The sequence below is a fragment of the Haemorhous mexicanus genome, chromosome Z (genome assembly GCF_027477595.1).
Source record: "Haemorhous mexicanus isolate bHaeMex1 chromosome Z, bHaeMex1.pri, whole genome shotgun sequence".
NCBI lineage: Eukaryota > Metazoa > Chordata > Aves > Passeriformes > Fringillidae > Haemorhous > Haemorhous mexicanus.
The window spans coordinates 21,617,035-21,640,764 of NC_082381.1; the positions used below are offsets into that span (position 1 = coordinate 21,617,035).

The following is a 23,730-nucleotide window of genomic DNA, read 5'->3' on the forward strand; positions in this document are numbered from 1 at the left end:
CAGGGTTATTCCCAGCTGCAAGGTCACTGTAGCGATTTACAGTCCTCCTTAGCTGTCTTCCACTTTACATCCATTCCTCCCAACAAGTCTTTTTCAAAATCTCTCTAGTTTCATGATCTTCTCTCTTTTGGGCTCTTTGTTACGGTGATGCATCAGCATGTAAAAAACCCCAAATCAAATTGACCGCGTGGATGCGTCTTTGGCCTTTTTTGGATAGTGTTCTTTAATGTTCAGGAAGAACTTGGAGAAGGTGGGAATCTGTGCACTTCAGCCACCATGTCTGGAATTGGCAATAAACGGACGGCTGGAAAGCCTGGCCCTTCTGCACCTCCGGAGAAGAAGGCAGGGGTTGAAAATTCAGGCACCACTGCGGAGACCATTAAACTTGGTGGTGTTCCTTAAACGGTATGTCTTCCTTGCATAGCCCCACTCCATCTTTTGGTTTTTTCATCTGGAGGCAGAAATGTCTCTGGGGTCAGGATGAGCCCTTCTGTGACCTGGCCTGTGTGCCTGTGCCCAGGAGGAGCTGGACATCCGGACCCTTCAGACCAAGAATCGGAAGCTGGCGGAGATGCTCGACCAGCACCAGGCCACCGAAGATGAGCTGCAGGAGCACATTGAGAAGCTGGAGTGTCGGCAGGCCACCCACGAGGCCTCTCTGCTGATTATCCACCTATACTGGAATCAGGTTGATAATAGCCTCTGTTACTTCATATACAGTTTTCTTGTCTCCCTGTACCACTGCACTCCTTTTGTTCACACCCATTCTTTATCTTGTCTTGCCTTGCCGGTCCAGTCATTCAGTTGGATGAAAAGATCTGCATCATCCTTAAATGCTTCGACCTGGACCAAAGTCTTGGAGACCTTTTGTCTGAAAGAAGAGCACTGCTGGTGCCAGAACCTGAACCAGACTCTGACAGTAATCAGGAGCGCAAAGATGAGAGGGAACGAGGTGAGGCACCTGTCTGGGGACAGTGGGAAAAGTGGATTTCCGCTGTGGACAATGCTGATGTTCATTTCTAAAGGCTGACAGAGACTTTTTTGGTGATTGTGAAGAGCAGAGATATGCTGCCTTCTAGAACACACTTTTTTTTAACCCTTTTATGTTCCCAGGGGAAGGACTGGAGCCAGCATTCTCCTTCCTGGCCACTCTAGCCAGCAGTGCCAGCGAGGAGATAGAATCTCAGCTGCAGGAGGGTGTGGAGTTAAGGTTAGATTTTGAATATTTTGAAAGAAACCTTGGGTGGGATATCAGCTCATGCTCGGTGTGCCTTCTGTGTCCTCTGACCAAGTCTGGCATTGCTGTAGGGAAGTGTTGCTGTCCTTGGCTGGCAGTCGAAAACTTTGTGGCAGTAGCTTTGACACTGGTGCCAGGTGAGCCTGTCCTCAGGTGCTCTAGTTTCAGCTGTCACCCTGGTGCTGTGGTTGTCACATGGTGTGATGGTGTGTTGGCCTGGTGTGTCACCCTGGGCCACCTGTTGCAGCAGGTTTATGCATGAATTTGGGCAGTATTCGGATGTCCCTGGGCATGCTGGGTTGCTGGCACAGACACAGCTGAAGTGATCTCTGGTGTGAGGGGATGGCCCACGGGTGAGAAATAGGGCAACACTGTTAAACTGCAGAGCCTTTTGCTTATGGAGTGCAGGTCAAAGCTCTCTGTGGGTGGAGATCAGGCCCTCAGGAAGCACCTGTGGCAGAGGTCAATTAAACTGAAGTTAGACCCAGAAATCTCCTTTTCTCTTTTCTTATTTCTCTGTATTTTGCTGTTCAGGAGTAAAAACAATTTTTCATTGGTTTAATTCCTGCTGTTCAGAAATCAAAACTTGATTTCCATTAATTTTCATTTCTTTGTGCACCTTTCAGATATTTCACTGATGGAAGAAGCAGTAGTGGAGCTGAATGCCTACCTGTCACACGAGAATGGACCGGCTGCAGGAACTGGCTGATGTTCTTCAGGAGAAGCACAGAGTCATGTCTCAGGAGGTATAAATAGGAGAGAGAAAGAAATCTGCTTTAGGCTCCTGCTTAGCATAATTTATGGTTCCTGTGGATTGGAAGGCACTTCATTTTCTTGGATGGGCACAGGAAGAGCATGGTTTGAAAGTTACGAAAAGGGTTGTTGCTGTGGAGAGCTGTAGATAGATTTTCTGTAGAAATCAGATTGATTTGCTTGTTACATCACTAAAGGAAAGGATAGAAGTATGTCAGGGAACTGAATGGATTTAACTTTTAAAGAAGAGGGGAGAGCAGGGAAACTGGGGGCACGTGATGCTGAGGTGGCTGTGTAGACACCTGGAACAGTGGAGGTGACATTCCTGTCATTCTCAGTTCCTTGGTTTCTCTGTGTAATTTGACAGTGTAATGCTATAAGTTACAGGATGATCCTGGCTGTTACAGGATTCCCATTAGTAGCAGCATATGTTTGAGAGATTTCAGTTGATTGAAAAATTGTGTTTATGCTGGTCTTGCACAGTGTTAGACCTCTGAGCACTTAGGTGCTCTGTAGAGCAGATGGACGTAGGGATTGAAAAGATTAAAATCCAAAAAAGGCTTTGAATCCGCTGAGGTGGCTGCCTCTGTATTCTGCCAGATATTACCAGCTTCCTGCTCTTTCTCCATTTTCAGTTTTGTCTTAATTTTGTTGCTGTCTTGAGATTTAGCCAGTGTAAAATTCAGATTGCGTAAAAGTCTGTCACCACAGCAAAAGATGAAAAGCACATGATGAGTAAGAGAAAAATGACTCCAGAGCAGTGGCAGGAAAAGCTGGCTCTATGCAATGTGCTGGCTGAAGCACTCCTTTGATTGCAGTTCTCCAAGCTGCAAGAGAGGGTGGAGACAGCAGAATCCCGGTTGTCTGTCCTGGAGACCATGACTGATGACCTTCAGTGGGACATTGACAAGATCCACAAGAGAGAGCAGAGGCTCAGCCGCCACCTGGCTGACGTCCTGGAGGGAGTAAGCGCCGGCCAGAAGCCCTGGGAAGTGGGGGTGGTGTTGGACTTTGCTGTGTGACATCCTCTCTGGGACTTTGGTGTGTGACATCCTCTCTGGGACTTTGCTGTATGACATCCTCTCTGGGACTTTGCTGTGTGACATCCTCTCTGGGACTTTGCTGGGAGAGCTGAGAATCTGCAGTGCTCCTTCTTTGGTCTTGGACCTGCTGCATCAGTCTTGTCAGTGTTTCATTGGGTCTTGAGGAAATGTCTTGCATTTTTTGCAGGTAAATTCCAAAGGCTACAAGGTGTATGGAGCTGGGAGCATCCTCTGTGGGGGAACAATCACCATCAATGCCCGCAAGGTGAGGTCAGGAGCTTGGTTGTGGGTGAGGGGAAGAGTAAATGGAAGGAGAACAAGGGCCACAGTTTGAACAGAATTTAGATACTTATTTTGTATAATTTTTAGATCCTGTGCCACAAAGCTGGGTGACTCTGGGCAAGCCATTTTGTCAGTGTATGAGTTTTCTATTTAAGAAACAGCTGGTGGAATTAGACTCTGTCTGGCTTGGTCAAGTTACCTGACTGCTCAGGGTGTAGCTGCTGTTACTGCATGAACAGACAGTTCTTTAGCACTCTCAGGAGACACATTAAGAGTAGGATTGACAAGCAGTTTATCCCAGCAGTTTGAGGAGATGAACGCAGAGCTGGAAGAGAAGAAAGAGCTTGCTGGGAATCGCCTTCATGAATTGGAGGAACTAGGTCAGGATGTTGAGGAAGTAACAACACAGAATGAAAAGCTCAAGGTGAGACGTGTGTAGGTGTGTGAGGATGAAGGTGTTCTGTGGGATGGGCTGCCCTCAGCTTTGCAGCGCTGTGTCTGCAGAAATCCTCATTGCAGCGTCTGTTCGGAGCCTGCTGTTTAGCTGTGTTCCACTTTGCTCCAGGTACAATTGAGCGAGTCTGTGGCTCCACTTGCAGCTCAGTGCGTTGGTGACACCGCGCGGCCAGCGCTGGAAATTGTGATGGTTTCCTGCCCGTGTCCCGTTCTGACCTTGGAGTCCATTTAACCAGATCTGGTTAAAACTGTTTTCATCTCTTTACAAGTAGTGATCCCTCTTCCACTTTCCCCACGTCCTGTGCAAGTGGAACCAGAGAACAGAAACAATCAGGGAACTTGTGTGGGGAGATAGGCTCTTGAAAGAGTCAAAGAATTTCTGTCTTCCCCACTGTGGGGGATGGATAAATAGGAGACAGCCTGTGAGTCTGTGATGTTTTAAAAGTGGTAACACAAGAAGCTGTGACGCTGTGGTAAATAAGTATATGGTGGAGAGAATAATCCAAATGTCATCTTAGTGGTCAGTGCCACTTACAAGAAATGTCTGTCTCAATAACTTAAATCCAGAGATCTGGTGCTGAAAACTGTCTTGAGGCACCTCTGAATTCTGTTTATCCCCATGAGTTTGTTTAGGGAGAAGTGGTCTTTAGCTTACAGGGTTTTTTTTCCCCTGCTGTTACTTTGAAGCTGAATGCATGTATATATGTGTCTCTTTCACTGCTGCTAGTCACAATAATTTGCTAACTTTTTCTCCTAGGAGTTCAGTTCTATACCTCTGGGTTTATTTTATTTCTCTTTCTTTCAGTGATTATGTTTTACTGGTAGAAGGCTGACCTAATGTCTACTTGCATGTGCATTTTCTCTGTTCTCTCCTACTTTTCTATGTGTCCATCTTTACTGATCTGGGTGTTTACAATTTATTATGTTTCCCAAGTTCATATCTTTGAGAGAAACTATTTCAGGACCCAAGAGTGAAAAACTTCCCTCATGGTTGTGCGAGAGAAGCAGCCAAGCGCATGAAGAGAGCACAGACACTTTTTAAGGTTGGTACTGAGTTGTATCACTTGGACCTACTTCACAGCAGTGCTATTCAAGTTCTACTTTTGTCTTTGCTTGTGGCAGCTTGATTTATTGTTCTGTCTTGAGAGACAGAAACCAAATGCAAAGGCAAGGGGATCATTTTCCTTTTTGTGGCATTTTCTTGTGTCCCACCCAGGATGAGCTGCGAGGGGCAGTGGAAGAGGCTGTGAAGGAGAGCCCGGAGTACCGCTGCGTGCAGTCCCAGTTTTCTGCTCTGTACAAGGAGAGTCTGCAGCTGAAGGCACACCTTGACGAGGCCCGCACGCTGCTCCACGGCACCCGCGCCACGCAGCAGCGCCAGGTGGAGCCGATGGAGGTAACACCTCTGCTCCCCCAGCCTGGGAGCTCTGTCGTGCCCCCAGCCATCACTGCTGGCTCCGTGTGCCTCTGCAAATGCTCAGGAAATAGACGCTGCTGGCAATAATTTAGGCTCTGGTGGTACCTGATATTGATGAGGTGAGAGATACTCCAGGTTCAAAGCACCGAGTTCTGTTTCCTTTTTGCTCCTCAGAGGGATGAGGTCAGCCTTCACAAGAAGCTACGCACGGAGGTGATTCAGCTGGAGGACACCCTGGCACAAGTCCACAAAGAGTATGAGATGTTGAGGATAGAGTTTGAGCAGACACTTGCTGCCAGGGAGCAAGCAGGTATGGCGGTGTTCTGCTGTGCCTAAAAACAAATACCACCTAGCCACCAATGTCCATTAGGGGCTACAGTGCACTGGGATGCATGGGTTGATTCTTTGTTACTGTTAAATACTTGTTCCAGCAGGTCTTCCCATCTCAACAAACAAAGCTCTTCACCTGTTTTATCGGGAGGCCAGTTCCATGTTATCGGACTTCTTTCATAAGATGCTGCATAATAGATACATTTTGCTAACGCTTTGGTTTATGACAGGGTATTTTGCATTATTAAAAATGACTTGTGGGGGGAAGATTCATTTCCTAGTCGGTAAGGACAATCTAGATAGCAAAGCAGTATTTCTTAAATTTCATCAGAGGAAATAAATGACTTCTGAAGTTGCATTTAAATCAGATTTTTTTTGTAACAGGCCACATTTCCCTTAGGATCATGGGCATAAAAAGAATGTTATATGGGAACTTAAGGCTTGTGAATTTGCAAAGAATTATGGTTGCGTATAAAACTGGCATGACTTTCCTTCTGCAAATGTTTTGTGTTGCTCTGTTACGTGGCAAAATGGTGATAGTCTTATTTTGTTCTTTGTCATTGTCACTGAGCTTGTTTTCCATCTCCATGAAAGTCCTCAAGAAGGTTGACAGAAGTGTGGTTTGTTGCAGAGGTGTTTCTGCTTTTGCAGGCCCCATTAATCGGGAGATGCGTCCCCTCAGCAGCAGCCTCCAGAATCAGAAGCACCAGCTGAAGGGAGAGGTGCTGAGATACAAGCGCAAACTGGGAGAGGCCCAGTCTGACCTGAGCAAGGTAACACAGCAGGAGATGCCAAAAAAGAGGAGAAAGTGCTTAGGAGAAGGGGGAATGCTGTCACCCTTGCCAGGAGCACCAGCCCTTCTGATACGCTGTGCAGGATGCAGTGAAATTTTCTGTGGAGCTCTGCGCTCTGCTGCTTCCTTTGACCAAACAAATGCTCCTCCTTTGTAGCTGTGTGGTGCTCCATGAAAAGGGGCCATGGAAGCATGGATCTGGGAAGACAAGGGAGAAGGGGGTGAGGAAGACTCCTGGCTAAGAACTTAAAGGTTTGTTTTCTTGGTCATCTCTCTTGCTGTTCCAGGCCAGATCCGCTCTCGCGGTGGCAGTGCTCTTCTCCAGTCCCAGTCCAGCACTGAAGACACAAAGGAGGAACCTGCAGAGATCAAGCAGGAGCCTGATGATCCTTCTGCCCAAGGGACTGTTCCCAAGGCTGCTTCTGAAGATGTTAATGAGATGAAGGCCAGGTGAGATGAAGAGGAATGGGAGTGGGAGAGACAGGAAAGAGAGAGGGAGCGAAAGAAGAAAAAGGAGAAGGAGAAGGAGAGAGAACAAGAAAAAGAGAAAGAGAAGGAAAAGGAACGAGAGCGGGAAAAGCAGAAGGAATCTGAGAAGGAGAAAGAGTCCAAAGAGAAGGAGAAAGGGAAGCATGAAGATGGAAGAAAGAAGGAGGCTGAAGTGATCCAGCAGCTGAAGGCTGAGCTCAAGTAAGAGTTGCTGTTTCTCCCTTTCCTGTGGGAGCAGTGCCCAAGCCTGGGGTGTTCACGTGGTCTTGCTTTTCCAGGATCAGCATGACTGGAGTTTGGAACCAAGAGAGTTTCTTGACACCCTCTGTATCTGATTGTCATGTGGTCAGGGCAGTAGCCTAAAGCATGAATTACCAAAGCAAATACTTCACGGTGTGGGTCAAGTAATGTTGATTTGTTGCTGTCATAACAATAGCATAGAAGTTCACAGCAGCAGGTTATTAATAGAGGAGACAGCAGTTCCCCCTTGTGGATGGTTCCCAAAGCAGAGGTGGATAGTTTGTAGCTTATTGTTAGGATACCTATTTCATCTCCAGCTCACTTCTTGCATTTCAACCCGTGTGTTTGAACATGTTTTATTTCCAGCCTGTATTCAGCTGCTGTTTGATATTAGCAGGATAAGATGACCCAAGGATGACTCCATATCCATGTGGGAGATTAGAGAATATTGCTAGGCTGGGGTGCTGGCTGTGTAGCAGCGGCTTTGCTGCTGTGTTCTCACTGTGGTCTGTCTCCCTTTCTCCCGGAACGGCCAGGAGAGCCAGGAGGAGATGAAACTGTTGCTAGGTATGTATTGCTCTGCCCCCAAAGAGCAGAGAGACAAAGTGCAGCTCATGGCAGCTGAGAAAGCAAAAGCTGAGGTATTTCTGATTTCTCTTCCTTTTTTCTTTTTTATGTGGTACTTAAACTTCTTTTCAGGTACTCTGCAGCAGAACTGTGTTGTTTCTCTCCTCAGAACTGAGGATTGTTTGTCTTCTCAGCTCTGTCACTTAGCTATTGGAATGGTCTGGTGATAAACAGGGGCTAGTTGCTAGTGCAGGCACACTCACACAACAATCTCTAGGTTCATCTGCACAGACCCATTTGCAGCTCCCTTCAGTTCCAGCATGTCCCTCTCTTTGGGACCCCAGTGGTTCCAAGCCCCTCTTGCCTTCTTCACAAGCAGGTCTCACCTATAGGCAGCACTTCCTCTGTGCAGCACACACACGTGGGGTAAAGAGTTCAATTACATGGCACTACTTAGGAGAATGTGTAAGGAAAAGATACAAGGAGATAGGACAGGACCGGCTGTGATGATCATGGGCAAGGCTGAGCCAGACAAATGTGTACTGAGTGCCCATATTTCCCATGGGACTGGCTCCTTTTATATCCTTCTCTGTCTAAGCCCAAATTGTTCATCCTTGGTCTCCATTTTCCTGCACATTGCTCTGGATTTGAGCAGCTCTTGATTGCCACAGCTGTCGCAGTTCAGGAGCCATTCCTGCTTTACAGTGTCATCAGTTACCAAGTCCCAGCTGACCTTCCTGGAGGTGCTTCCTGTAGTTTCTTGGAAGCTGTTGTGACTGGAGAGGTTTGCTTCCTCTCTTTGTATTTGTTTTGTCAGGTTTGTGTCTCTGTAGACTTTATTTTGGGTTTTCTCCTTCTCCCACACTCAGATAACCTTGATGGAGTAAGGGTTTTTACACTCCTGTGTGCTCTCATCAGTCAGTGTGACTGACCAGGTTTCATTCTCATCACTGCCTCCCTTACCATTTGTCTGCCAAATTTGTATCTCTATATGTTTTATTTTACCTCCTCCTTTTCCTGTTATCTCCTGCTTGTCTGGAAGAAGGTCTTTGACCAGATGGCCTTAAAGGAGCAGATGCTCTCTGAGCCCATATCCATCCATGTACAATTGCAGAAGACTGATGTTCCTAGTCTGATAAAAGAAGCTGTGAAATTTTCAAAGGTGTGGAAGTCAAGATCTTGGGCCTGCAGCCCATCTCAATGGTACATCTGCCTGTACTACTCTGTCAAAACAACCTGGGGTTTTTTGCCATGCTTTGAAGGCAGTCCTGAGCGTTTCAGAGAATTTTGGAGAAAAAAGGCTCTGAACAATGCTCAGGGCATATCCTTGTGTTTACTGTTGTTTCTGGTTGGTTCTTGTAGCTTGAAGAACTGAGGCAGAGGGTGAAAGCATTGGAGGACAAGGAGAAAAAGGAGAGTAAGAAGATGGCTGATGAGGATGCCCTCTGCAAGATCCAAGCAGTGGAAGAACAGATTGAATATTTACAGAAGAAACTTGCCAATGGCTAAGCAGGTGAGAAATTCCTGATGAGTTCTCTTTTGGCTGGGGCAACTGGAGGAGCTGCCTTCAGGTTACATCCAGGAAGAGAGGAGGAATTGATATCTGTGTGGGCCAGAGATGGGAGCTTGGTGCTGGTTTACCAAAGGGGAAGAAAACGGAGCAAGCAAAAGAACCACCAGCAAAATAACCTCCTCCACCCTCAGCTCTGGGATATCACAGGCAGGCCATGGTGGGAAATGTTTGACAACAATTAAACATGAAATAAACAGTTAAACATGTGACCTTGGTGAAGAACACAGAAGAGAATTTGCTTTATCAGCCATTAGGGAAAGAGATTACAATTTCTTTTTAAGAATTACTACCTCCTCCGTTCATCTAGTGAATTAGTTTGCATGGAAGTGGTACAATCCTTCTGCTAAAAAAGGCTCAATCCAATGAGAGAGCAGGACCACCTCTGCAGGATAGAGGCAAGCCAATGAACTGACGTGTGCTTTGTCAGACTTTGGATTCTTGTTATTGTAGACCAGAACTGCTCTACCTTGTCAATGCTGAAAGTGGCCAAAGTGAGTTGCAGGAGCTCGGCAGCCTGTTAGTTGGAAGCTGTCAAGCTGTCCACATGTAGAATTTTTGGCCTGGTGTTACCTGACAGCTGTTCAGCTGCTGGGAATTGGGTGTTGGTTTCTGCCCAGCACAGGCAACGACTGTGTCAAACCTGATTCTGCCAGACCAGTGACAGGTGACCATCTTTTCTCTGCACCCTCAGAGTATCTCTGCTGTGGTGCAGACTTGTAGGGAATTCATTTTCCTGGTTGTTGGGATAATGGTGTTCCCTGACACCAAGAATCTTCCTCCATCTTAGCTAACTTGGGTGTGTCTGAATAAAATGTTCAGGCTCACTCTAGGGGGTCCAGGGCACAGTTTGGCCAGAGCCTGTGATGCTTTTGCAGGAGGAAGAGGCCCTGCTGTTGGAAATGGATGTCACAGGCCAAGCCTTTGAAGACATGCAAGAGCAGAACATCCTGATGCAGCAGCTGCGGGAGAAGGATGATGCCAGCTTCCAGCTGATGTCAGAAAGTATCAAGTCCAACCAGATCCATAAGCTGCTCAAAGAGGAAAAGGAGGAGCTGGCAGAGGATATTTTGACACTGAAAACACAGGTAATAGAGAAAAAGGAGAGAGGACAAGAGAGCTGGTGGGGAGATGGAGGTGTGGGTTATCTATTTCAGGCAGCTGCCCACAAGCGTTTGTTCTCTCCCCCACTGAGGGAAAGAATCGGAAGGGAAAAAGTGAGAAAACAGGTGAGCTGAATAAAGGCAGCTGAACAGTTAAAGCAGAGATGTCCATACAAGCAAAAGGAGAAATGAATGAATTGGTTATTTCCTGGGGCAGGCAGGAGTCGAGCCATCTCCAGGAAGGCAAAGCTTCATCAGGCCTTCTTGTTGTTTAATAAATGCTGCAGCTCTGAACATCTTCCCACTGCCTCCTTTCCACCAGCTGTTATTGCTGAGCACAGCACTGTAGGGTATGGAGCACCCCTTGGGCCAGCTGGATCAGCTGTCCTGGCTGTGTGGCATCCCAGCTTCTTGGGCACCCTGAGCCTACCTGCTGGTGGGCAGCCTGAGACACAGAAGGTCTTGTGCTGTGTAAGTACTGCTCAGCAGCAGCTAAAACAGTGCTGTGTTTCTGACAGTGTTTTGCTCCAAAATGCAAAACATAGCAGCATGGGAGCTGCTCTGAAGAGAATTACCTGTCCTGACCAGAATCAGTCCAGGATGGAGTGTTCCTCTCACCAGCCTGGGAATGCATCAGGATTCAAAGGGGCCTGTCATTGTAGGAAGCTGAGGCTGCTGTATGAGCATTACAATGTCCTGGGGGTCCACTGCTATGGAGAGCAGGTGAGTGAGGAAAAGTGGGAAGTCCTTTTCCTGTTGTGTGTCTGTCTGTGTGTGTGTCTGTGTGTGTGTCTGTGTGTGTGTCTGTCTGTGTGTCTCTGTGTGTGTCTGTGTGTGTGTCTGTGTGTGTGTCTGTGTGTGTGTCTGTGTGTGTGTCTGTGTGTCTCTCTGTGTCTGTCTGTGTCTGTTTGTGTCTGTCAGTGTCTGTGTGTGTGTCTCTGTGTGTCTGTGTCTCTCTGTGTGTCTCTGTGTCTCTGTGTGTCTCTGTGTGTGTCGGTGTGTCTCTGTGTCTGCCTATGTGTCTCTGTGTGTCTCTGTGTGTCTCTGTGTCTCTGTGTCTGTCTGCGTGTGTCTGTGTGTCCCTGTGTCTGTGTCTCTGTGTGTGTCTGTGTGTCCGCCCCAAGTGCAATGCTGCCTTTGGGGCCGAGTTCCACAGGATCTACATCGGCTGAGGCCCTCTCAGAGCCACCACTGGTGCCGAGCCGGCATCCCTCCCTCCCTCCTTTCCCTCCTTTCCCTCCTTTCCCTCCCTCCCTCCTTTCCCTCCTTTCCCTCCCTCCCTCCTTCCCTCCCTCAGCTTCTGCTGCCTGAGCTGCAGTGTCTCCTGGGAGGGGCCTTCAGGGTCTGGAAAGAAACAGCTCTGGATCTTGATTCCTTTCTTGGCTTTGTCCCTTTGGTCTTGCCCTCGGTTTTTGTGTGTTCTTTGTGTCTGAGAGGAAATTTCCCATCCCTTGCTTTCACACTGCCAAGGTGGGGGCATGCAGCTGAAGTGCTGCCTAGGTGGGATAGAAGCTGAGCTGCAGCAGAGATCAGTGAGAGCTTCATTTGAGGGCTCTGCTAATTAAATCCCATCAAGGAATGGCACTGCTCCTGGGAGGGAAGAGTTTCCCAATTAACAGGCCCCAGAGAGGCCAAGGAACTGAATCTGTAGACTCAGTGGAGCAACTCCTCAGGTACCTGTGTATCTTCCTGAGCCAGGGCAAGAACCCCTGAGGGCTGCTGCACTAGGAAACCCTTGCCCAAACTCACACATCTAAATATCCAGGAGAGGAGAAAGGAGAGATCTTGGAGACCCTTAGAAAATAGCATTCCACTGACGAGCCCTGGTTGATGTGCTCACCTTCCCCTAGGCTGAGGCATTGCTGTCATTGTCCTTCTCAGAAAAGGACTTTGGGTGGTTCCTTTGCTGCAGCTTTACCGCAAAGATTAACCTTGTTATGTACAAATTCTTACTGAAGCTCTTGTTTGGTTGATTTTTCTGGTACTGCTGCCTCTGGTACTGTCTGTTCTCCCATCCTTTGTCCAGTTCTTGGAAACGTTTCTCACGAGCTTTAAACTGCAGTAGAGACACATGATTTCTTCCTTCCTCTCCTTTCAAAATATGCTCAGCTAGAGCAACTTTTGTCCCTTTGGCTGTATCCCCAGCTTATTCCTGACAAACCAGGAGTGCCAGGATGCTGCATTTTGTCACGGCTGCTGGGAATTTTGTCAGGGATGTCATGTGGCTTGGAGTTTCAGTGCTCCCTGACCTGGAGGCTGCATTGGAAGTCTGCTCCTCAAATCAAAAGAGGAAGTTGTTGATCTGTGTCATTTCTTCCTAGGGTGTAGTGTTTTCCCTGTAAACCTAACTTGCATGGAAGGTGCACCTGTCAGAGGTTTGTCTCATGGATGTCCCTTCCCTGAAGCATGGAATCTCCTGCCTTCCTCCATTCCCTCCCTGCAGGGAATACCAGGTCCAAAGTGAAAGGAATTCATCACATGCTCTTACACTATTCATTATCTTGGTGGAAACATTCAGAATATATGAGTAAAGCCTTGTAAATGATGAGGAATCCTGAAAAGTGAGAAGGAACACGGCATCCAGCCTTTCCAAGGGGAACCTGGGCAGCTGAGAGCTCCTGCCCCAGTGTAAGAACTGTTAGAAGGAATGAGAGTAGAACCTGCTTCCCTTCCTCTGGAAGTTGCTCCCGGGATTACAGGTTCTGGCAGCAAGTTGGCTAATGAATGGTGTGGTAATGCTGCTGGTAGATTTTGGGGTACAAATGCTTCTTCATCTCAACAAGGACCTGGCTCAGGAACAAACTGTCTGCATCTTCACACAGCTTTGCTACAGCAGCAAGAGTTCCTTTTACAGCTGAGAGCAGCAGCCTGAACTGAACAGCCCCAGCAGAGCTGCAGAGCCCCTCTGTCCATCCCCAGCCTCTCTTGTATCCCCTTTCTACTGAAATTGAACTCAGTGTGCACACTGCCTGGGTTGGCTTCCCTCTGCTCCTGGCAGGAAATGGATGCTTCAAACAATCTGCATCAGTTTCACAGAGGAGTTTTTGGAACCTCCTGTCCTCCCTTAGCAAGTAAAATGGCTTGGTTTTGTTCTAAAGTAATAGCCTATTTCAAGCTGATTTCTGAAAGAACTGAGTTTCTCTGTACTTTTAATTAAACCACTGAGAAACAGAATGGATGGAAATAGATAAAACTTTCAGGACTAGTAAGTATTGGGGCAAAAAAGTGAAGCGGTGATGTTATTCTTTATGAAAACATTCTCTAAATTCAGTGTCTTGGGCAAGAAAGAAGAGCCTTGTCTCCAGTCTCCCGTGCAGCTTCAGATCCTCCCCTGTGCCACAGTCGGCAGGCACTGGTGTGCCTGTGGTACTCCCCTTCCCACAGAAGCCCACAGCAATCCCCTGTCCCCAGGGGATCAGGCTGGAGCAGTGGCTGAACAAGAAAATAACATGCCAAAATATGTCTCTGTTGGGCAGCAGTCACTTGGGTCTTTTCTGAAAAGGCACAGCTGGTGGTGCAGTAATTCAGAGCAATCCCTGTTCTGCATTTGACATGGGAGAAGCTCCTCAGACAACCACCAGAAATAACACTTGCTGAAGAGTAGTTATTAGGTGGTTGACATGTTTCCATTTCTAGTTTTGCTTTTAAATGAAGTCAGATTTGTTGAAGGGTTTGGTGTTTGGAGCTTTGAAGAACAACATTTTTGTTGAAGGTATGATTAACATTTTCGGTCTGGGCTCATGTGTGTGGAGATAAGGACATAAAAGCCTTGATGAAAATAATTATAAAATTGGACTGAAATACTTTTTTTCCTTGTGTTTTAATGAAAAGAACAATCCTCATCTGTTCTAAACTAGTGATGTTGGAGGTTGTGAGGTACCAGATGCTACACAAAGAAAAAGCTAGAAATTTTTCTAGAAATCTGATTATCTAAAGGGGAGAGGGAGGGGAAGGAAAGGCAACAGAAGTAATCAAGAACACCCCGGGCAACCCCTGCAGGTGCCTGGAGATACAGGGAGGGTAAAAATTACTTTGGTGATTTATCTGGGAGACCACAGTTAAGAGGCAGCGTTACAAACTTTCTTTTTCTCCGTAACATGGGATGTGTTGAGAAGTGGTTTTTAAAAATTGGTAGAAACCCTATTTAAAAAGCACAGTCAGTTGGGTTGATGCAGTGTTTATTCAGATGCTGAACAGCTTACCCTTTCTTGCCCTCATCACCCAGAAGGGAGAGAGCTCCATTGAGTACATTGCCTCTGAAACCACAATTCTCATTCTTCATCCACAGGGTGGTTTTGGTGACTCCTTTTGGTTTTGATGGGACCTTGCTATGGGAATAAGTCACGGTCCAGAGCCCCTTGAGTCGCCTCATCTGTGAGAAAGGACCTTACTGTCATCTTAAGACAGAGAATATTAAGGGAGTAGTTTCACACTGGCAAATATTTTGCTTTTTGAGGTAAATACTGATTTACAGTAGTGCCCCCTCTCCCCTCTCATCCTTGTCCTGTGCCACTGTGAGTCCATCCCTTCACCTGTCAGTGCAGTATTTGCACGGCTTCTCCCTGGGAGGGGCTGGAAGCCCAGCCTAGGCTCCCAGGCAGACAGAAGTGATGGTTTGGGTTTTGCCAAGGTATTTTAAGCGGGGTGAGTTCCTTCACCACAGCCTCAGAGCAGCCACACCTCCGTGTGTGCTGACAGAGCTGAGGGAATGGTGCGTGGGGGGTTTGCCACCAGGGATTTCTCTTGTGAGCCTGTGCCAGGAGGGAAGGGACTGCCAACACAGAACAGCACCTGCCATCAAGAGGCATCCGTGAGGAGCCTTCACATGGACAGAGACTAGAGCCACACAGAACACAACAAAAATGTACCAACAAAGAGACATACTGCCAATGAACAGGTTAAACCTTTTTTTTGGTATCTTTTTCTCTTTTTTTTTTTTTTTTTTTAATTAATGCACAGAATATGTCACCACGATAGAAAAAAAAAATACACATGCATATAAAATATGGGAATCAGAAACTCAAGATAAAAAGTCAAAGATCAAACAAACTCTGGCATTTCCTCATTTTGAAAGGAAGGGATCTTGCTACAGGTTTCCTAAAATTCTTCTAGGTACTTTTATATGGAAGACAAGCATACAAAATTCAGAATGGCATTTTGAAAAGCACTACATCTTCACCGTGTTCGAACAGTTTACCAAACAGTTGGAGACAACAAAAATATCAAAATTCTGGAAGCTCTCAATTCCTATCATCTCAGTCTAATCCTGAAAGAAAATCTAAGTTACATGTCTTTGGAAAAATAGGTATAATTATATTCTATGAAGAAGACATTTGAAGAAGAGTTTAATAGACTCTATTCACAGCTTGATTTTCCTTACTGGTTATTTGTGCTTGAATTGCCTAGCTAGAAACAGCCAGAATTGCTCTAATAGACTGATTTCTTCCAAGGGAGTAAGAAGGACAGGAAAATACAGGTCAGTCAGCTTTGCCTCCATCCCCTGACAGGGGATGGAGTAACTAATCCTGGAAACCATTCCAGACAAATGGAGAAGTTGATTGGGAGTAATGGTTAACCTACCCAATGCCCGTGACAGGACAGCCAGACTGATGGATATGGGTGGAGCAATGGATGATGTCTACCCCAGCTTCACCCAAGCCTTTGAGACAGCCTCCTACAGCAGCCTTAAACACAAACTGCCAAAATGCCCAGCGAGGAAGGCTGGAAAATGGATGAGGGCTGTCATCAGTGGCACAAAGTAGAGCTGGAGGCAAGTCCCGGGTGCTCTGACCCCCAGGGGCTGATGCTGGGGCAGATACTCTTTAATGTTTCATTCATGGCCCGCCTGGAGGAGCAGTTTACCCTCAGCAAGTCTGCAGAGAACACAAAAGTGGCAGGAGCAGCTGACAGCCCAAATGCTCCTGCCATCCAGAGGCACTTCGGCAGGCTAAAGAATTGGCCTGAGGGGAATCTGATGGAGTTGAAGGAAGGGAAATGAGAAGTCTTGGACCTGGGCAGGAATAACCCCGGGCATCAAGCGGGGCTGGAAAGCGGACGTTTTATCTTCCTTGCCTTGGTGCTTTGGGGTTGCATTGCCAAGCAAAGGCAGAAGGATGACTGCAGCCGGAGAAAGAGAGGGTTTGCGGAGCCGAGCCCGGCCGGCCCCGGAGCCGCCCCGCCCGCGATGTGCCCGCAGCCCCGGCTCTGCCGCGCTCGTCCCCGCCAAGTCCGGCCCGCGCCGGGGCCGCGGTGGGCGCGCGGGGGCCCGAGCGCAGCGCCCCCCTCAGGCCGCGCGCCGCCGGCGCAGCCGCGGCCGTTGCGCTGCGGGCGTTGCGGCCACAGTCGGCGATCGACGCCATGGCGGAGCTGCCGCTGCCCGCCGGGCTCCGCGCCAGCACCTTCCCCGCCAAGCTCTGGCGCCTGGCCAACAGTCCCCGCGTCCGCTCCGTGCGCTGGGACAGCCGGGCCACGGGGCTGCTCATCGACCGCTCCCTCTTGGAGCGAGAGCTGCTCAGCTCGGGCGACGCCCAGAGGGGCGGTGGCGATGGGCGGGCCCCGCTGCCGCACACCTTCCGGGCCACGCAGTTCCGCAGCTTCGTTCGGCAGCTCTACCGCTACGGCTTCCTCAAGGTGCCGGGCTGGCTCGGCTCGGCTGCGCCGGGCGATGCCGGGGCCTGGCTCCACTACAGCAACCCCTGCTTTCGCCGCGACCGCCCCAACCTCCTGCTGCGCATCAAGCGCCGCAGCGCGGCCAACAGGCAGCGGCCGGCGGCGGGGCGGGAGGGCCGCCGGCGCCCGCCCTGCGGCTCCCAGCAGCTGCCCGGGGCGCGGCCGCTGCCGGACGGGCGGCACGGGCGCGCTCGCTTCAGGCCGCTGCCCAGGGAGCGGCCGCCGCTGCCGGCCGGGCGCCCGCCCAGCGGCTTCCTGCTGCTGCACAGGGAGCGGACGCTGCCGGACGGGCGGGAGCTGCGCAGCCCCCGGCCCGGCCGCCTGCAGCAGCCCCCCGGGGAGCGGCCGCTGCTCGCCCGGCGCCCGCCCTGCAGCTTCCACCTGCTGCACAGGGAGCGGCCGGGGCCGGCCCGGCGGGAGGGGCCGAGCCGCTTCCAGGAGCTCTACGGGGAGCGGCCGCCGCCCGCCGAGCGGGAGGTGCTCGGCATCCCGCCCTGCCATTTCCTCGGGCTCCACGGGGAGCGGCCGCTGCCGCTCGGCCGGGAGGGGCCCCGCAGCCACTTGCAGGAGCTCTACGGGGAGCAGCTGCCTCCGGCCGAGCGCGGCGTGCTCGGCATCCAGCCCTGCAGCTTCCGGCAGCTCCCCAGGGAGCAGCAGCCCCCAGCCTACGACCCACGAGGTAGGAAAAGACTTGTAGCCTCGCTTTTGCCACAGGTTAGGAAAAGTGACCCTTTGAAGTAGTTTTCCATAAGGCTCTCTCATTGTCGGCCAGAAGTTGTCAAGCCTACCGGGAAGGGGCACCTAGGAGGCCAAAAAGATTCTCTGCCTGGTTTTCCTGGCTGCTTCCCGTGATGTTTGATCCAAGGCAGCACTCGAGCTCTGTGTCCCCCAGCCACATTGTGGAGCCTGACCAAAGCGTTTGGATTCTTGCAGCCACCCCGGGCACTTCAGGGCCCAGCGCTCCAGCTGGCAGTGCAGCTTGTGCAGCATCGACGGCCTGCAGCTCAGCACAGAACGCACCTGGGCAGGAGGGATGGTCGCCAGCAGATCTAGGCCTTGCTGTGGAGAAGATGATTCGGGAGATCAGGATGTCCCTGTCTGAAAGATCTCCCTCTGCTCAGGTAATTGCATTGGATGGGGATAAAAGGGGCTGGACTGAGAGCTTTCAAACGTGGTTACATGGCGGAGAAGCAAAGGCTTCTTTAATTGAACTTATTTCATCATGATTTACTTATTTAATTCTTCTTGCGAAAGAAAGATTTTTGAGGAAGGGAATGAAGAAGAAATGAAAAAGAGGTTTTTCTTGCTGGGAAAGAAGAGAAGATTGTTTGGAGAATTGCCACTGAAGGCCAAGTGTCCCGTGTAGGGAGGGGCATGCCAGAGGTGCCTCTGTTCCAGCAGCAGGTGTGGGCTGTGCCTCTTTTGGGTGGGAAGGCCAAGGCCAGGCAAGGACAGGACTGCAGCTGTAGCTGCTGCTGTGTGAGCCCTGCCGTGCGTGTATGTGCTCCTAGAGCCGTGGCTGGGGCTGGGCTGGAGCTGCAGCTCTCTGTCCTTTTGCAGAATATTATACGTGTTGGCCAAAGAATGTCTCTCTTTCTATTCATGTGCTGACCAATTGCCTGCAGTACATTTGTGATTATGAAGCAGGGCAAACTCAAGGTGGGGAGAGGGATGTTTTTTGGATTTACCAATACCTTCTTCTCAAGTGGCATCATTTTTGTAAAGTGAGACATAGCAGTTTTCAGAAGCATTTTATTCCATAGTAGAAGGAAACATTGCAGGCTTGGAACCATCTTTAGGGGTTCTCATGGCTGGGGTGTTGCCGAAGAGATGAATATTCTGAAACTGGTCATAGTGAGGATATCCTTGTGTTTAAAGGTGTTTCATTGTGGACATTTACTTCCTCGGTGGAATAGAAACACTACTTGGTTGTCTGGCTTTTCCTGCCTTTTGGGTTGTTATTTTTTCCTGCTGTCCCAATGTCCAGATTTTTGCCCCTGATCACAAATGTGATCCTGGGAATGCCCTGGGTGCATAAATGTTTGCCTGGATCATACCCATGGGGCAGCAGCAGAGGGCTCCAAAAAGCACCACCTCGTGCTGGGTTGTGTGAGCGCTTGGCTGGGGGTGGTGAGATGCCCAGGCAGAAATGTGTGCTTTGTGTGGGGGTTTGCAGCACCCAGCCCTGGGCAGGGCAGGCAGCGAGCTCTGTCCTTACTGGCAGCAGGGAGAGCCCCTGGCTTTCTGCTGGCTGATTTCTCCCAGCTCTGGCATGAGCCAGGGTCAGAGCTTGAGGGCACGTCCCCTCACTTGGTGTCTTCTGGTTTGCTGTGCTCATGTTTTGTCTCAGAGGTCATTTTGTAAGAGCTTCAGTTTAACCTTGGCCACCTGAATCCTGAGTTTAAAAGGCTCCTCATGTGAACCAGGTGGGCAGTGTTTCCTCCTCTGTGCTCCATGTGCTTTGGGAGTGGAGAAGGAGAGTTATCATATCCCTGATGTGTTTCCCGGAAAATAGTGAGTGATCTTTGGGTTCCTTTCTTTCTGTTTTTCTGCTTAGGACAATGTCAGTGTTGCCCCCGATTCCTCAGGAGGGGAGCCTGTGGACAGAGCTGCAGCAGAGGAAGCTTCATCTGGCACCGAGAGCTGCAGGAACGGTTCCCAGGAGCCCAAGGAGCCTGGTAAGGACAGAGCCCTCACTGGTTTAGAGAGGTGTGAGATGGCTGCTCTGAGCAGGCTTGGTGCTTCCTGGTGCCGTGAGTTCAAATCCTGCACTGGCACAAGCTGCCTGAGCCTTGCCCTCCACACTTCTCCAGAGGCTCTGGCACTGAGTCCTGTGCCGTGGCAAGAGAGCAGGGAATAAAGCTGACCTTGGGGGAGTTGTGTCACCAAGTTGGGTGTCCCAGCTTTGTGCTGAAATCGGTGGATAAATTTGCTGCAGGCTGACAGGGGAGGCCAGGCTGAGCAACTCTTGAAGGAACAGGGGAAAAAAAGAGCAAAAAGTCAGGCTAGAAGTCCAGATCACTGACTCAGTGTAGTACCAGTCTGCTGGTATTGGTGCTGACCCACCAGAAAAACAAGGAGCAGAACATCAGAGGCCAGCCAAGTGAAACATCACAGTCAGTCCAGTATCAGAATGGAAAGCTGGAATGAGCCCTGATTAGGGAGACCTAAGAGGAGAGAGGGAGCGCTTTGGATCCATTCCTTAGCCAAGCTGGTGCAGCCTGCAGGCCTCGTAGGGAGCTCTGTCCCTCTCAGCCCTTCCTGCCAGAGCCGATGGTCGAGTTGGAGCAGCTGCTGCTCGCTGCAGGGGGCAGTTGGTAGATGGCCCTGGTAATGGAGCTGGTTCATGACTCAGCTCCCAGCAGCCCTCAGCTTCAGGCATTTCAGTGAGGACTGAGGTCTGTCTGTCAGCACAGAGAAAGAACAAGGCTGGGCTTCTTTGTGGCTCCTGGGGCTGTGTGTGTTTCAAGCTCTCGTGGGTGCCCTTTGCGCTGCGAGTGCTGAGACTTTATTGAGACCCTTCAGTGTTTTGAAACACACTTTTGAACACTTGGAATGGTCCCTGTTCTTTTAAGGGCAGGCTTCAAATTGCCAAGTGAGAGTCTGCCTTTCAGGCCATTTTGGCAGTCCCTGGTAGAAGGGCAATTGCTGTCCAGGGGAAAGGTGCACAAGGGCCAATATTGACTGAGCGTTCCCTTGGCTTCCCAGATGCCATCTGACCAACATCTCCAGGAGGGCTGCTCTGCGTGGCAGGTGGAGACAGAGGAGAGCCTGTGACCATCGGGCAGGTAGAATTCCTCTGTTTGTAAATATGTTTATAGATTCCTATGGTTTTATTTATCAAAGGGTAGAGTTCTATTTATAATTAGAGTGTTCTTTTTATATAAGCATATATTGATAGATCTGTAGAGTAAAATAAGGATATATATTCAGTTAGAGAAGTGATATATTTTATAATAAATTTGTATTTATAGATTTTCAGAGTTTAATTTTTTTTGTGTAGCGTCCAAAAAAAAAATATAGATGAAGTTTCACTTATAAATGCTTATAGTTATATAGTAAGAGGAATATGAATATTTAGATGGATAGCTTGCTGTTTGCGTAGGCCTTGGCTGCTTTTTTACCTCTTTGCCCCCTCGGCTGCCTTTCTCACCTCTTGCTTTTCCCCCTGTGCCCCCTGTGTCCCCTCTCCCTGTGCTGAGTCCGAGCTGGCGGCCGGGCTGGCCAGAGCAGCACTTCCAGCCCCGGCTGTCCCTGGAGCGGTGGGAGCTGCCGCTGGCCCCAGGCACTGTCCCCTGAGGAGCTGCTGAAGGACGGTGAGCCAGAGGGGGCTGAGGGGGCTGAGGGGGTGGTGGCGCTGAAGGGACGGGGAGCCTGAGCTGCTGCTGGGGCTGAGGGCTGTGGGGCAGCCGAGGCTGATGGTGGCACTGAGGTGACAGGGAAGTGGCACAAGCTGAGGGGCTGGCAGGTCTAAGGGGGATGGGAATGGATGGGATGGGATGGGATGGGATGGGATGGGATGGGATGGGATGGGATGGGATGGGATGGGATGGGATGGGATGGGATGGGATGGGATGGGATGGGATGGGATGGGATGGGATGGGATGGGATGGGTCAGAAAGGGACTGAGGGGATGAGAGGACTGTGAGGGCCTGAAGGAACTGAAGGGAGCTGGGGGTTCAGTGAGAGCATGGCAGGGCTGAGGGGATGGAGGGGGCCAGCAGGGAGCACAGAGGGCTCCGGGACTGCAGCTCTGCCAGGCCTTGGAACCAATTCCAGAGCCTCCACTTTTGCCCCAGCTTCATGGAAGACCTCGAGGACAGCCAGAGACGGACAGGAGCCAGCAGAGAGAAGCTGAAGGCCAGCAGCAGGAGCAGGGAACAGGGACCTGCTGCTGCCACCCTGGAGAGAGCTCGGGTGAGGCCACAGGTCTGGGCAGGCAGGGTGGGGCTGAGGGCGGCGTGGGCTGTGGCCGTGGGCACTGCCCGGCGGGGCAGGAGCAGGCCCTGCCCGTGCAGGGGCCGCTCAGCGCAGCTGCCCCGGCCGGCACAGGGGCTGTCCTTGGCCAAGGCAGCTGTGCCGGCAGGGCCCGGCAGCTGTGCCGCCTGTGCCGGGCTGCCAGGGCTGCGGGACGGTCCCGCCGCGGCTGCGCTCACCACAGCCTGGCCGGCTCGCCTGCTTTTTCTTTCTAACCCTCCTGGGGAGGCTCTGAGATTTCCTCTTCCCTGATGGAAGTGCAGCTGCTGCCAAGGGAAACGTCCCCGTACTCACTCAGTGTTCCCTTTGCTTGCCAGATGTCCCATCTGCTGTCCCTGTCCAGGAGAGCTGCTCTGCACGGCAGGAGGAGACCGAGGGAGAGGCTTGGAAGATGGGGCAGCTGGGATCCCTCTGCTTCGTGTGCGGTGTAAAGATACGCAGACTTGCATGGACTAACTAATAATTACATTGATATTTTCATATGTAGCTTGCGATTTGTATAGGTCTATTTCTATACATATGTTGTTATATTTATGAATGTATTCTGTATATATGTACATATAGATATATATGCATTTGCAGTTGCATATTTGTGTAAATATGTATCTAGTTTTTTATGTATGTTGTAATATCTGTGTTTAGTTCTTTTTCCATATGTGTACAGCTTTCTAGGTGTTTATATTTATTGATCTAGTTTTCAGTATATGTCTTTTAAAATTAGTGTATTGGTATTTGTGTCGGTCGATATGCCTATTTTTATATTTTTTTTTGTATATTGACCTATTTCTATGTAATGATATTTACACATGCCTCCTGATGTATAGCTGTATATTTGTATGGATGCAGTTGGATTGATGTTTAGATTGGTACTGTAATATTTGTTTATGTATGGATAGCTGGGGTTTATGTATCATTTATATATATATGTATATAGTATATAGTCTGTAATATATTATCTATATTTACATCTGTAGATTGATATAGATGTATTTTTTTATATGTGCATATATGTATGTATTTAGTTCTATTTAAAGATGTATGGGAGGTATAGTTGCATAACTATTAAATTCTTAGTATAAGGCTATTTATTGAAGGAGTGCTTATTTTTGTATTTGTCTTTGGGGTCTACATTTGTAGTAATATGTAATAAATTAAGTTGTTAAACGCCTAATTGATCTTTGTGTATAGTGAGTTGTGTATAGTAGAGGCTAGCAATAAATCAAGTTTGGTTAAGTGAACTTGGTATTTGTATATTTTTACATAGACTGGTTGTAATAATCAAATAAATTGCTGGTTTTACCCTAAATTGAGATCTGTTGAGTTCTGTATTGTCAGCATGGGTGTAGCAGTTTGTAATAAATGACATTTTTCAACTGAAATTGATTCTGGTGGATTTGTGGATCAGCAGTGTGAGTGTGGCAATCTGCAAGAAATGCCATTTGTCAGCTGCGATGGCTGTTGTGTGATTTGTGCTACCCAAAGCCATGAGCAGATGGAAATGCTGGAGGATTTTGGCCATGGAAATCTCTGGCCATGGCCAGCACATGCCCCACCTGCACTCAGGCTGGGCAAGGGAAGGGCAGATTTGGGCTGGCAGCAGAGCCACGCCTTGGCTCAGAACTCGCTGCAGAGGCCTGCTGAGAAAACTCCGGGACTCCACGGAGCGCTCAACTCCTGCTCTGTAGATATGCAGGGAATTCAGTCCATGTTTGGTTCTTTTCATACAGATACACACAGAGATATGTAGGCAGCACTTAGAAACCTGTAACATACTCAATTGTGGCAGCTGAAATGGACATTCCTC

At 49.3% G+C, this 23,730-nt stretch overlaps 1 long non-coding RNA gene and 1 pseudogene across 1 annotated transcript; both read left to right on the forward strand.

Moving 5' to 3' along the window:
* The first annotated feature begins 233 nt into the window (after positions 1 to 233).
* Positions 234 to 11,452, forward strand: LOC132322451 (E3 ubiquitin-protein ligase BRE1A-like; annotated as a pseudogene).
* A 9,207-nt stretch (positions 11,453 to 20,659) lies between these two features.
* Positions 20,660 to 23,164, forward strand: LOC132341784 (uncharacterized). Its single transcript, XR_009490311.1, has 3 exons — positions 20,660 to 21,265; positions 21,749 to 21,866; positions 22,244 to 23,164. It is a non-coding gene; the product is annotated as an uncharacterized LOC132341784 (long non-coding RNA).
* The last annotated feature ends 566 nt before the right edge of the window (positions 23,165 to 23,730 follow it).